This window comes from Rhipicephalus sanguineus, chromosome 10 (genome assembly GCF_013339695.2).
Source record: "Rhipicephalus sanguineus isolate Rsan-2018 chromosome 10, BIME_Rsan_1.4, whole genome shotgun sequence".
Taxonomy (NCBI): Eukaryota; Metazoa; Arthropoda; class Arachnida; order Ixodida; family Ixodidae; genus Rhipicephalus; species Rhipicephalus sanguineus.
Window position 1 is genome coordinate 79,782,014 of NC_051185.1, and position 13,950 is coordinate 79,795,963.

Genomic DNA, 13,950 nt, shown 5'->3' on the forward strand with positions numbered 1-13,950 from the left:
GGACACAGTGGCTTCGGTGCCCAGTTCTTAAACTCTCGAATTAGAAGTAACAGACAAGTAATTTAGTCATTGTGATGTAAATGTGAACAAATAAAGTGGACGAAAATATAACTTGCTGCTGGCAGGCACCGAACCTGCGACTGTCGAATAACACGCCTGATGCTCTACCACCGAGGAACGACGGCGGTCATCCTCTTGTCCACTTTATGGGGTTTATATGTAAATAGGAGTGCAAGTCCGCGCCGCTAGTAGACATGGCGGTGAGTGTGGCGGGGGGGGGGGGGAGGGGTCGAACCCCTTAAATTTATCAGTTTTGCAGGGGTGTTTATACGCGCACAAGTACAAACGCACGCACTAAGATACTCAAATGATGGCTGAACCATCTGCTCCCCCCCACCACAAAAGATTGCTGCCTGCGCAACTGTATGACAGAGATGGTGCGCGAGTACAGTCAAACATTCACCTCATTTTAGACCGCAATTTTCTCGCCCCTGCGGAGGTGAACAGGCCGATTCCGGAGATAGTGCAAAACTGGGCTAACCCGTAGCGGAGGTGAAGCAAGCTTCAAGCACTCCACCCTAATCCAAAAATAAGTTTAATATCTTGGGACCAAATAGGACCCGTGTCAGATATTGAGCTCATAAGAACAGAGTTTTATTCAATATTATTTACAACGCAACAGCATAAATGGTTTACAGTGAAACTCAAAACGAAAACTGGGGACTCTGAATCTTCGCCTTTAAGTGGTGAACGCGATAGCGATATCCGACACCTTCCTCATCCTGCTCTGTTTCGCTTGTCATTATGTTCAGTCGCCCGGTCTCATACACACACACACACACACACACGACATACCTATAGTAAAAGTAAAGGTTTCCGCCTGCTTCAGCAGCACTTTTATGACAACAGTGTACCCACTACGTGTGTGTAAGAGAATGCGCGCACTTATGTGTATACCATTTGTAATCCAACAGCAGCCATTACGCGCGTGATACTTTTTCGAAGTTGTGATGCACCCACTACGAGTTCCTAAGGGAATACGCGCAGTATTGTGTGTGCCTTTTGAAATGGGTGGCCTGCTTTAAACCACTAACTCGGTTTGCAGTTCACATGGTGTTACGCCGGATGGCAATATACGCGTGCACCCCGTTTTACTGCGATATTACATCTCGTACTCTGACACCTGTACACAGGACGCGTATGTTTGTGAAGCATTAAATTCAACTTTAGTGCAGTTCCAAGGAATGCAGTGGCCCTGTGGCAGAACACCTGCTTGCCACGCACACTGCCTGGGCTGGATTCTCACTAGAACCTAAGATTTTCAAATGCGAAGCATTTCTTAGCGAACCTTTGATAGTTTGAGCGCTTCTATCTACGTATCTATCTATCTATTTATCTACCTATTTATCTATCTAGCCGCCTACGCCTGCGTGTTTTCATGATCAGCCTCTTAACTTGGTGTAGACCAAAATTGGCATGGGAGGGTAAGAAGATTTCACGAATATGACGGTCGGGTCATGACATGAATAACGCGAAAATCCTGTCGCGTAAGTCGTGAAACCCTTTCCTCCAGACACGTGTGGAACATACCCGTTTACCACGGGCCGCGATGAACGGGTATCAGGTGACTGACAGTTTATATCTACCCAGGAACGGCGACAACAGACATGTGTAACTTAAATGCGACAACGTTAAGAAAAACCGACATCAGTAGCGTTGACCCGAACAATGGAAAGAATGAAAATTAGGATCCCAGCAGGAATCGAACCCAAGAATTCTGCATGGCTATCAGGTATTTTGCCACAGAGCCACGCCAGGTCAATAAACTGGTTTGAAAAGCAGCCTATACAAGCGTAATGGTGGTGCAACGTCAAGTGCGGTTGTGGTGCTGGCTATCTAATTTTGGAAGAAAGTAATGAAAACTGCATGATACTCCTACGATACCGGCATCATATTAGATTAACGTCGGTGGTTCCCGTGTTCGCACCACTTTTATAGCAGTCTAATAAACATTACATTTGAATTCCTATGATTCAGCAAGCTATACTCAAGCATTGCTCGACCCCGGAGTGATGCAATAACGAAAATTACGTATGATATTCACATCATCGCGCCGTAAAGTGCACTCAGTCCGCCAGAACGGCGCAGTGTCCTCTTCATTTCTTACGAGGCTGGGCGATGGTCTCATGCTGGCCGAGGATGATGCCGTATTGATTGACAGCCGCTCTGTAGACTAGGCTATGTAGGCCACATACGCCCAGGTAGTCTATGAATATGACAAGCGCCATCCACTGATGTTTGTCTGCGTATCACTATCCAGGCCTACCAGCCTCGACAGATAGTTTGTCGACAGACAGTTTGTCGACGAAAGGACCGAGGTATTCACAGTTTCCAACAGCTGTACTATACCTCATACTTCACTGCACATGGACCCCTCCTCACCGCTCTCACGACCGGATCCGATAACAAGTCAATCAGTGTTAGGGCTCACTGATCACGGTGGTGATGACCTCGTTCAAGAACTGTCAAGAACCTCATCCACGCATGCACACGGGTTCGTGAAACGTGCGTGCGTTCTCCATCATAAGGGAGAAGTATAAGCACTAAATATCAGCTTAACGCTTCTGGTGTTGGTAATACCCACGTTGGCGTTGCTAGCGTTACTCAACTGTAACCAACTGGTTATATAACACATATGCGGCTCTTCAACATATATGTGTGCGTATAAAATTTATACAAATCTTTAGCGTCATTTTGTAACGGTTCGCTCAGTAAAAAAATTACGCCAATCACCTTCCCGCCGCATCCTTCGCATAACATCGACTGCCACGGTACGTGAGATCTGCCGAATTTTTGTTATTATTTATTTTATACAAGCTGATGATTTGTCGCTAACAGCCAACGATACCGATGTCGACACCGCAATTTGTGCGGAACGAGCTCTTTAACGCTATCGCGTTAAAACAAGATTAAAGTGTATGCAATTTAAACCCGGTAACAAAATGTTTAAAGAAAGCAGTTAGTATTGTTAGTATTACATTGGTGAAATTGTAAAGGTGTATAACAATAAAGCCGCGCTATCTCTTCTCGAATAAAAAATCTATTTACAAAAGACCTCTATGGCTACGGTAACGCATAAGCGTTGCATTGTCCGCAGGTAGTTCTTCCAGCACAACCTGCAACAGGCAAGATCGTTCCCTGGATCCCAGCCGAGGCAGCCGACGACGATGGCTTCAACGAAGACGCGCTGTAACCGCCGGAGGAGATGTCGCTGTAAAGGGGCGTTCTTCTCCTCCTTGATCCTCCGGGTATCCTGGAACGCCTGCATACGGTTTTCGATAGGACAGCAGACGTCAAGGACCAGGGTTTCTTCGCCTCGAGCCAGGACCCGGTCGGGCCGCAGACCGAGAAGGCCGACTTGCTGGTTCTCTCCGATGACGGTGCACGTACATGGGTACCCGGAGCAGACAAAAGGTGCCGACGCTGCGGGTGCGGGGAGGAGACCGTGCCGCATGTCCTCTACCAATGCATGCTGCAGAGCCGAGCCACGAGGGAGCGCCACAACGCTATCGTCGCACGCGTCCAGAAGGCTGCCCTGGCCCGGTCTCCTCACTGCACTTTGATCTTAGCCAAAAGGCCGAGAAGCGATATTATCGATGCGAGTAAGAGTATCACCGTAAAAGATTCGCGAAGGCAGTTTTGTGAGTGAAGCCGGAGTTATTGTGCTCAGAGGTTAGTAAATAGGTTTAACATAATTACCCTGCAAAAACTTCTCAGAGATTCATCCAGATAACGCATGAGAATTTGTTGCTAGGCCATGCTGAAACGCCAGATTTCCACAACGCCGGTGCCTACCACAATTCTGACAATGCTTTCATCGTTGTCATCATGTAAACTCGCACTCTCATTGGCTTACGACAATCGATTATTTTCTCCAGGATACAAAAAGCGGCGTCGGATCAGTGGGTGCGACGAGGCCATTTTCTAGTCGCGTGACGTTGTTCGACGTGTTGCCGATCGCATCGCCAACTGGAAATATCTTTCAGTGTGATTTGGGCTTTAAGTCCTTGCTTACGTATAGACGCCACGTTTCGGACAGAGCGCACGCAAAATACTTCTGCGCATGCGCATTATGCGGGACGGGCGGTCTTACGTACCGGGCGCCATAACGCACGCAACGTAAGAACTGCCTTAAGTTGCTGTTAGCCACTCTCATCATTTCTTCACGGTACCGCATTCATGGAACAACTCACGTTGGCAAAATGTATTCGAATCACGGCATGCCACCTCAGAAGGTTAATAGGTAGTGAAAACAATACATACAATAACCACAACACGGCTAGAAAACCTAATTAACTTCTTTGCACCGACTCGTTTAACCTTACGGACGGGGAGGTTCTGTCGTTGCGTAGGCTATGGTCTGATTGGAAGGAATACACCAAGCACGAGTCACGTCCTCTCTCTAGTTGACGCAGGGTTTAGGCATAGAAATACATGCGCATTCAAAGCTATCACAGTGGAAGTACCCGCTCATTCTCAGGAGCTTAGGTCAGTGCAAGAGCGATATATTTAAACATCATTTCCTTGAAATCAAAACAGTAAACATCTTGAAAAAAATATGGCTGATCCCTCCGTCATAGGAATCGGTAAAACACGAAAGTGATACGTGTCGTCATAGAAGTAGTTGATTGTTTATAGCGCATTGGTATATAAGAGCTTGTACAATGTATACTGTTGTTTGGAAGATATAGCACCGCTTGATGTGGACGCACCCACGTTGGTGCGTTGTGGCACATCTCCGTACCGAGGACCCATCGTACCGCGGCCCATAATCATGATTGAACCCTTGCACTAGTTGAAGTTGTCGAGATATACCTGGACACCGCATATGGTGAATTCAGCGCAAAGATAGCGTCAACAAGCACATAGTAACTACTGATACTCGATATGCACTCCTTGAAAGCGTCGTGAAACGCGAAGAGGAACGCGACGAGCGTCGTGTCTTCCCTGTAGCCTGCAGCCGTTAATTCTCACATGGCGAGCGGCGAACGCGGTGCGACAGCCAGGTGAGCGTCGGAGAGCTATTCTTCGATATGGATGGATGCAATTAGCGAGGATTGGGCAAGCGTTGACGAAATTACACTTCTCCTATTGGAAACGCGCCGAATGGGACGGTCATAGCAACGGTGCGTTTCCGGAGCTAATAGCGGAGGCAACGAAGTTTTTCTCTTTTTTTTTGCTTTCGAGCCTGGTGGTACACATGTCACTACCCGTTATAAAGGGGACGCTCATAGCATCCATCCATCCCTCCATCCATTCATCCAAGAGCACTGTGGCATGAAAGTGTGAAAAAAATTGGCCGCGTATCTGCGTGCTTCGCTGCAAATGTCGACTAAAGACAATAGAAGAGGCGCTGCGTGAGATATGGACGCCATCTGGCAATACATCGGCAAACATGAGTGCTGTGTTGCGGGCTGGTAGTCCCGGCGCAGCAGCAGGCGAAAACCGGCGGTGACCAACGCGACCGGCGGGGACGCCAGCCAGCCCGAACACGCGGTTTGGCGCGAAGCGCTGAAGCACAGGAAACGTCCGCACTCAACGAGTACTCTCCACACACTCGTTTATTTACACGTCGCCTGGGTAAAACAGGAATGCCAGAGCGGCGACCCATGGCATTCGTACAGTGCAATACAGAACCGAAACCGAAACACAACAATGAGCTCGTGCAGAGGGCATGGAGGAAGGCAAGTTTCAGCGCAGTCGCATTTTCAGCGCAGCTTAAGAAACTAGGGTTTTTAGAATTACGTGTGTATGCATTTTCTATTAAAGCAACACACCACCTAATACTTACCTAGTGATGTTGCGTCTCAGATATGCGTAATGTTTGCTTTTTTATCGACAATGTACACAAGTATGAACCTAGTCAGCCGTTCAAGATGGCTGGCCCTTGGGTAAGTGGTTCAACCTTGGCCGAGTGGCTGAATCGAGTGACGTGCCGACAAACAGAAAGACAGAAAGACACCAAAATTTCTCCGTTTAAGTATCCCAAGAAAGACTATCGTCTTTAATAAAGGACGCGTTCATGTAGGCTCCACTATGTGCTTGGCGGTAGCTCAGTGGGTTACACGCCCTCCGTCCATCGTCGCGGACCTAGAGGTCGTGGGTCCGACTCCTGTCATCGGAACTTCTTCTTCTAGTCTTTTCTTTGTCATCTGATGACGTTCATTTTGCTGACGTATTTTCGTGACGGAAATGCGTCATGAAAGTCTTGGTGGATACTGGCATAAACACTTTCGTGTTAAAAAATATGATATATTGGTTTACTTCACATAATGGAGATGCCGACACCTCTGCTGAGAATTTTGAAACTAGTTGAGTTTTTGTACATTTAGTCTTAAGCGACCTGTCGATACGTCGTGATGGTTCTTCGCCCGCGCACAGGAACTCGCGGCGCTCAGAGATTCCAATTGCAGGTCGAATTGGACACGAATTATAAGTCGTGTACGCGCAGCTGTGCACTTGTAGTTTTTTGCGATCTTTGATTTTACTGTACTCGTTGACTCACGTTACATCCTTTTCGCTTGAGTGACGTGCAGGAAATTTCGAGCTGCTTTCTGTTTGTCGCATTGCATTCCAATTTGATGTTATCGCATTCATTGCTTCGCCGTTGCGGCGAAACTGTGACTTTTTTCGAGTAACTGAATGCGCTCTGCCTAAATGAACCGTGAAATTTACTTTAGACGGACACATCGAGAATAGTTCCCGGCAGCTGTCGTATCTTTCTCTCCTCCAGAAGTCTCACAAATATTGCCTGACCTCAACGCTGCGGCGTCCTCCAGCCTTAAGGGACGACGACGCAACTCGCTGGATAGCGTATTCGTAGATTCATGGACCAAGTACACTGTGCGGAGATAAATAAACAGATAAGCATTATATATCGATGCGGTAGTACACTTTCTCCCTTTCATTTTTATTCCAGTAAATCAATAAATAAGTATAAAAGTAAAGGAAATGAAAAAAAAAGCTCAGCTAGTTTGTAGGTATTCATAATAAAAAGATAGACGTGAAAACACGGACACAAGAGAGAAGTCAAGAGAGTGAACAATTATCTCTCACGTAGACCACCACACGCACCTTAATAATAGGCATCGCCCCTGTCCTAGGAATGCGCAGATAATTGATCGTGTCTACCTTCTTTTCCGCCGCTGTACGATTATTCAGTTGTTAGCGGCGTTTGTGGTGTCTTGAATACTCTGTTATGTCCGTGTTCGCCTGCCCTGTCTTTTTAAAGGGCACCAAAACAGCCTATGAAAATACAAAATCGAGCGCAGTACTCTCTCTTGGCGTATCTCATCTTTTTGGTGCACTTCGTGACGCCAGAACGCTTATTCGCGTGACATCATTAGGGCACACACTCTCTCTTAGACCACACACGAGAAAGCTCAGTTGTAAATTGTCCCCACCCTCATTGGCCATGCAGTCGCCCCCCCCCCTCCAGTTCATCGTTGTCTCGCTCGACTATCGTCCGCAATCAACTGATTTCGCTCCATTTTGTGCGTTTCCGACGGCGCAAGCGGAGATAAGAGGGTGTAGCCGAAAGCGCGAAATCCAGATAGGCTCAACACTTAGTGCTGACATTGCACGCCCGCTTTATGAAGAAATATGTGGCGAAGAGATATCTCCTGTAAGAAGGGTAGTAGTTCTTTCATTCTTCCAAATGACGGACTCTTTACAACGGAGACAATGCAACTCTCGAGAAAAAAGTGATAGTTTCGCCGCAAGGGCGAAGCAATGAATGCGATAGCAAGGAACTAATGCTATACGAACTGAGGCTCGCCAATGGATACTCTCAGTTTGAACAGCGCTCCTGTTGCAAAGGCGGCCGAAGCAGCGAAGGAAACTAGCGTGCTTCAAGTGTCGAGCTGTGACACTTGATAGTTCGCGCTCATCTCCTGTTTGTTCGTTTAGCGGCGTCACTTGAGCTGGAATGACTTTAGTACGCTCCGTAACATGAGCGCGGACATCACGGTGAAAGCTCGAAACGTCCCTCTTCCCCTCACCACGAGAAAACTGCGCGAGCAGACAGCGGAAGGGCAAAGTTCTCCCTCGCAAATAAAGAAGCGAGCGAGCTCGCCGACGCGCTCCTCGCGCCGTTACGCTGGTAATGAAGAAACGCTTATAAGCGCCTGCCGTCTCTGAGTCCTGCCATCGGTAAAGGGTGTGTATATAACGCTCGCCGTTACCTACCTGAAGGATCTGCGCTTTCTGGCGTAGTGGTTAGCGCCACGCCCTGCGAAACGAGAGGTCGCTGCTTCGATTCCGCGCTTCGGAAGAATTTTTCTGAATTATTGTATTGCGATAGCAATTATATGGACAGTCTCGGCTGATTCTTGCCGTCGCCGTCGCCGCCGTCATGCACCGTATATGTATAAGTATGTATATCTCCCCATCCCCTCTCCCCTTTCGCCCTTTCCACATTCCCTCTCCCCCTCCCCCACTTTCCCTCTCCCCTCCCCTCCTCACTTTCCCTCTCCCCTCCCCCTCTCCACTTCCGCTCTCACCTTACCCCTCTCCACTTTCCCTCTCCCCTCCCCTGTCCACTCTTCCTCTGAAACGCGGGCTAGACATACCGAAATTCTCTCCTGCGCAACGCCGCTATGAGCACCAGCGCATGCCCGTCCCCTCCCCCGCTCTCTCCTCTCCTACGATGCCCTTCTCTCGCATGCCTGCCGACTGCGTTCCCCGCTTGCCCTGTGAGAATTAACGGCCAGGCTAGAGGGAAAACAAGACGCGCGTAGTGTTCCTCTTTGGTTTCCACGACGCCAAGTCGGTAGCATGCCCAAAGAACGCCAACGGAAAGCGATCGTGCAAGTGCTCGGGCTTCGCATCGCCTCATGCTCCCCTTTAGCGGGAAATGGTGTAATTTTCTTGCTATCGCATTCATTGCTTCGCGCTTGCGGCGAAACTGTGACTTTTCTTTGGGACTTTGATATATATATATACATACTTATACCTATACGGTGCATGACGGCGGCGACGGTGACGGCGACGGCAAAATCCAGCCGAGACTGTCCATATAATTGCAATCGCAATAAAAGGTGAGCCCGCTTCCACAGTTTCTGTATATATTTTATTGCGACAACAATTATAAGGACACTTTGGACAGATCTTCACCGTCACCGTCAAGTTCCGCATCAAGTCCAAATCGATAACATCGCTCCATGCGTCGCATGTTGTAGCCGCGGTAAAAGCTCGCGAGCGCTGGCCAGGTCGCGAGCGCTGAAGCAGAGATGAAACAAGCTGGCCATCTCCGTCGCACGGTGATGGTCAGCTGCGAGATGCGATAACATCACCCACGTGCAAAGCCTGTCGTCAATTGCTCCTCAACCGGAAATCAAACACCCCGCCCGTCTTTTGTCGGGCGAATGAGCATGAGGGAGGCCGAGGTGGGGGTTCAGCATGGCTCGAGCAGCAGCTGTGAACTTTGATTATAAAGGAGCAGTCGCGAGCACTATCTCGGCAGTCATCAACTAACGGCTCGCATACCCTTCTACGCGCTGTGATCTCAGCGCTTCGTGCTGTGATCACTGATGCGACAAACTGAACGAAAACATTTTCTCTCCCGGGAGCGGCAATATCCCCATACACCGGCGTTTCATATTTCAATGTAACAGCGCACAGCAAAACGAGCACACTGATAGGAGCATAGGTTACATTGAAATACGAACCGATACCAACTCGCTCCAGTTGCCGTCTTACACCAGCATTTCGTTGAGTTACGCGAGATCGGACCACAAAAAGAGTGGGCTGCTAGCCTTATTTCTCATAACATTACATGGTGCTATCGCATTCACTGGTTCGCGCTTTCGTTGCAACAGATTTTTTCCGAAATTGAAGGGACAAATTTTGCTCCCCACGAACTCTTGAATGTACCTTTAACCCCCCAGCCCCCCGTCGTTCACACGCCACTGCCGTAGGTAGAAACACCTGCGCGCCGCCGCCGGCGATTTTTGGACCGGCGCACAGATCTACTCTTGCCTCCAAAAGCGCTTAGAAAAATTGTTGACTAAACAGGGCATTATGTAGTATATTCAATGCTTGGCCGTATCGAAGGTGCATGTATCTTAGATACTATCTCGGACACTGCTTCAGTGTCTCGTGTTTGTATCGCGATGTGTCTCGTATGTCAGTATCTGTTTTTTTTTGACATATGAAATATTGTACAGCGTCTTTGAGAGTAAAACATGATGCAATTGTAACAGAACCGTGCGAAAACATAGTCGTTCGCTGAACTCCACTTCTCAAGCTCATGCTTCTGCCACTTGAGACCTAAATAAAGACCTAAATAGAGTTCTCAAGCGAGGGCAGGCGATGAGGCCTACGCGTTTCTATTTGAAGAGCAGAGTCACGTGGTGGTATTCGCAACCTCTTGACAAAAGCAGCAGCGTGATATCTGCGGCCAGCCGAACATTTTCTGATGAATATTTGTTTGTTGTTGTGTCAGCGCCGCGACACTTGCTTTAGCCACTGTCCTGGGCCGCGTACTAGAATGCGTGTGACGTCTGTCGTGCAAGTTCTGATGCCGACATGATGTCGTTATTGGAGTTTCGTTTGCGTGGAGCCTCGTTACGAAGTACGACGAATACATGAATGGGATAGCTTTTAGAACCATGGCTTTCACACATCAGCGATTTTAAGAGTTTCGTGGATGTAAGTTGAGCTACGAGAAGGGTCAAGTAGATACAAATGAGCTTCTAAAATATATACCACCACCGGTACCGATGCTGTATCGAATACAAAAAGTGTTGATCTAACAAGTAATATCTTGGCTTGCCATATCTCTGTCATCATGCTAGCTTTATTCAGTATTTTCACAGTCATAGTTTTATTGTTAGTGGTTTCATAGCTGGGTCCTTTTTTTGCATACCATATAGCACCCAGGTATCTGCGCTGTTTTTTCGCGTCTGATTGCGGCAATGTCTTTTGCGACTTGCTGGCGAAATTGGCACTCTGCATTTGTCTTACTTTCAACTATACGCAACGTTTTTGCTACTATATACACATTTACGTTTCGCTTTAGTTTACTCTTTGGTCAAGGCAATTTTCAGTGCAAATATACAATAACCTGGGAGTGAGTACGTGGATTATACAGTAACGAAAATTCTGGTTACTGCTTAGTAAAATGGTGAAATTCAGTTTGAATTGTAATAACGGAAAATTATTTGGAGCCATGTTAGACATGCTAGAAGGTGATTCCAGAAACGTTATAACTAATGCTCCGCTTTTCTCACCAGCTTCCAAGAAGCTGTTTTAGGCCATTTTCTTTTGGCGCTGAATTCTCTCTCTTTTTACCTTAACAGATATGGTGACGGTACTCTGTGTTCAGTCTTCATAGCTATTATGTATGCCGCCTGTATCCACATCTACTGCGTTCAAGATGAGTGTCTGATACGGAACAGCCTTTCTGTTTTACTGAGATATATTTGTTTTTCCTTTTTTTAGGTACTAAAGCTTTTCGCTGTTACTAATCACAAGTTTTACAGAGATGTAAGTGGCAGTGTTGTTAATAGCCGTGGTGTCCTCTGACGATTTCTGCAACCGTGCAATACGCTTCTGTGCTCCACATGTTCTCTCGTAGAAGAAAAAATCGTTAAATGTTAGCACCTTAGTGAGTATGTCGCTAACGAACGCCTTACGGCAGCAGGCAAGTAGAATACGAAAACTAACTGCAGTTTTATGATCTTTTCAATACTCGATAGGACACATAAAATGTCGCTATCAGCATTGTTGCTGCTAAAGAGCTGTCGGGCAATCCGGTAAGGCGAAAACGGTAACACGATTTCGGACAAAAGGGCCGTGTGCCAAGTTACGGTAATACGGTAAAGAAAATACGCTATGGTATTACCGTAGCACTCCACCTTTCTCGTTCCTTGTGGTTTGGCTGCTGCTAATACCAGTGATAGTGCTCGAACACCTCAAATGCTTTTTTTTTTCAAAATTTACTATGGGGATGTCACGACTCATTGATGCCTTTCATCAGACATAGTGTTAACGAGGAAACTCGATCAGGGGGCTCACTCTCAAACGAACTCGGAGCGACTGAAGCACGACGAGCGAGAAAGGGGGAGTGGTACGGTGCGGTTATACCATGTCGTGTTTCCGTACCATCTTTCCGTAACATTCTAAAATACCCTAAATTAAAACTGCACAGTGGTATTAGCGTCATCGTGCGGCATGTTCCTATAAAGGCTTTTGTAGTTAGATCGCAACCCGCTTGCTGGTCGGCATGGAGAGCAGCGACTCCCATCAACTACACACGCCACAAGCAATAAACGCTGTCAGGGTAGTATATAAAGAGCTGTCACGTTAAGCATCTAAAGCAAGGACAGTAAGGTATTGCAGAACGAAGCTATTGTAATTTAAGCAACATTACCAAAACAATCTCGAGCCCTTTCCCTATTCGAAAAATGGGGGCAAGGAAAACTTGATGTGGGCGTGGCTGGTATCCATTTCTTTCTTTGTTTCTTTTCCTCACTCTTGACTTCTCTCCATCCTTGTTTTCACATTGCGCAACGCTACCTCCTAACGTAAGCGTTCAGTTTTATTACAGGTAGCCGCCGTCCCCGGAACGCTGCTTTCGGGCTAGGCAGCTATTCCCGAACGGTCCATCTTATGGCATGTCCCTTTCGGGGAAGCGCATTCAGCTGCACGAGAATGCGGCAAGCCATGACGTCATCACGCTCTTTACACGTCGAAGCACCGCACTCAAATTGCATACTCACAGCGTTAACAGTAAGAAAGTGGACGAAATGTACAGTGACAGAACACTTAAGCAAACTTGGGAAGTCTGTCCTTGCATATGAGGGAGCACTAGATGCTTGCTAACGATGCAGGGATTGCGTGTCAAACTTCACAAATCCTTTGCGCGGCCGGCCGCATTACACAAAGTTCGCGGGCTAACGCGACCACAGAATAACAGTTAATGCACTGCGTCCGATAATCGCGCGGCCAAAACCGGATCTAAGGAAGATGCGTTCGTTGCGTTGAAACGCATTCCAACCCGCTCATTTGTGTCAAAGTTGTGATAGCACCGTGACGTCAAAATAAAGTTGGCGAAGGAGGACCGGAGACAGGGACTGGCTGCTCGCGGAGCTCCAGCCAATGAGCGGCGGCCGAAATGTACAGTGTAATAAATGGATACATCGAAAATAACTCGCCTGATTAGGCATGACGTATTTTGTGTTTTTTCCAGTGCTCTTCAGTCTCGTTAGCCAACATGAAATATTTCAATGAAGCGCCCATAGGAAGTGTACCGATTCCCAATTTTGTTTATGTCGGTAGCACGCATTCGCATGATTCCGTTCACTTCACATTGGGCAAGCATGGGCGAGTGGCCCTGTGGTTGAGACACTTGCTTGCGGATCAGGGGAGACCACTTTCAAGCTCCAGGCCCGAAAAGAAAATTTATTTAGTCTAACTTATTATTTCTTTCTCGCGCTCCAGCTGTGGGTGAGAATGGTCTTTAGATGAGCTCTCCGCATAATTTTTTCACTGAGGTGGCTTGTCTGCAACAGCACCGCCCCCAGCTTCACAGGTCAGTCAGTACCAGCTTCAATACAAGGTCAATAAAAATTTTAAGATACTAACAGACATTTCAATAAGATGTAAGAAAGAACCTGGGCGCAGGTAAGGCATTTTCAAGCAAGAAAACTTGCGGCAGCTACGCAGTAGTAGTGCGAAGACTGAGGAAACAGCGGAAACGGCGGGCTTTTCCTCCTCCTCGCCCTCAATCGCTCCTCACTCTCACTGTATCTTCCCACCGGCTTGCTATTCGCCTCGAGGGCCTCCACTGGAGAGTCTGGCGCTGCGATCGTTTTGACGTCACTCATAGGACGCTCCTTCTCGTCTGCTACGTAGTTGTTGTGGAACGCGACGTTTGGGCATGTTCGG

The 13,950-nt window shown here is 47.6% G+C and overlaps 1 non-coding gene across 1 annotated transcript; it reads right to left on the minus strand.

The window, feature by feature from the left end:
* Nucleotides 1–498: 498 nt before the first annotated feature.
* LOC119372813 (U2 spliceosomal RNA) lies at nucleotides 499–694 on the minus strand. Its single transcript, XR_005179706.1, has one exon. It is a non-coding gene; the product is annotated as a U2 spliceosomal RNA (small nuclear RNA).
* Nucleotides 695–13,950: the final 13,256 nt, after the last annotated feature.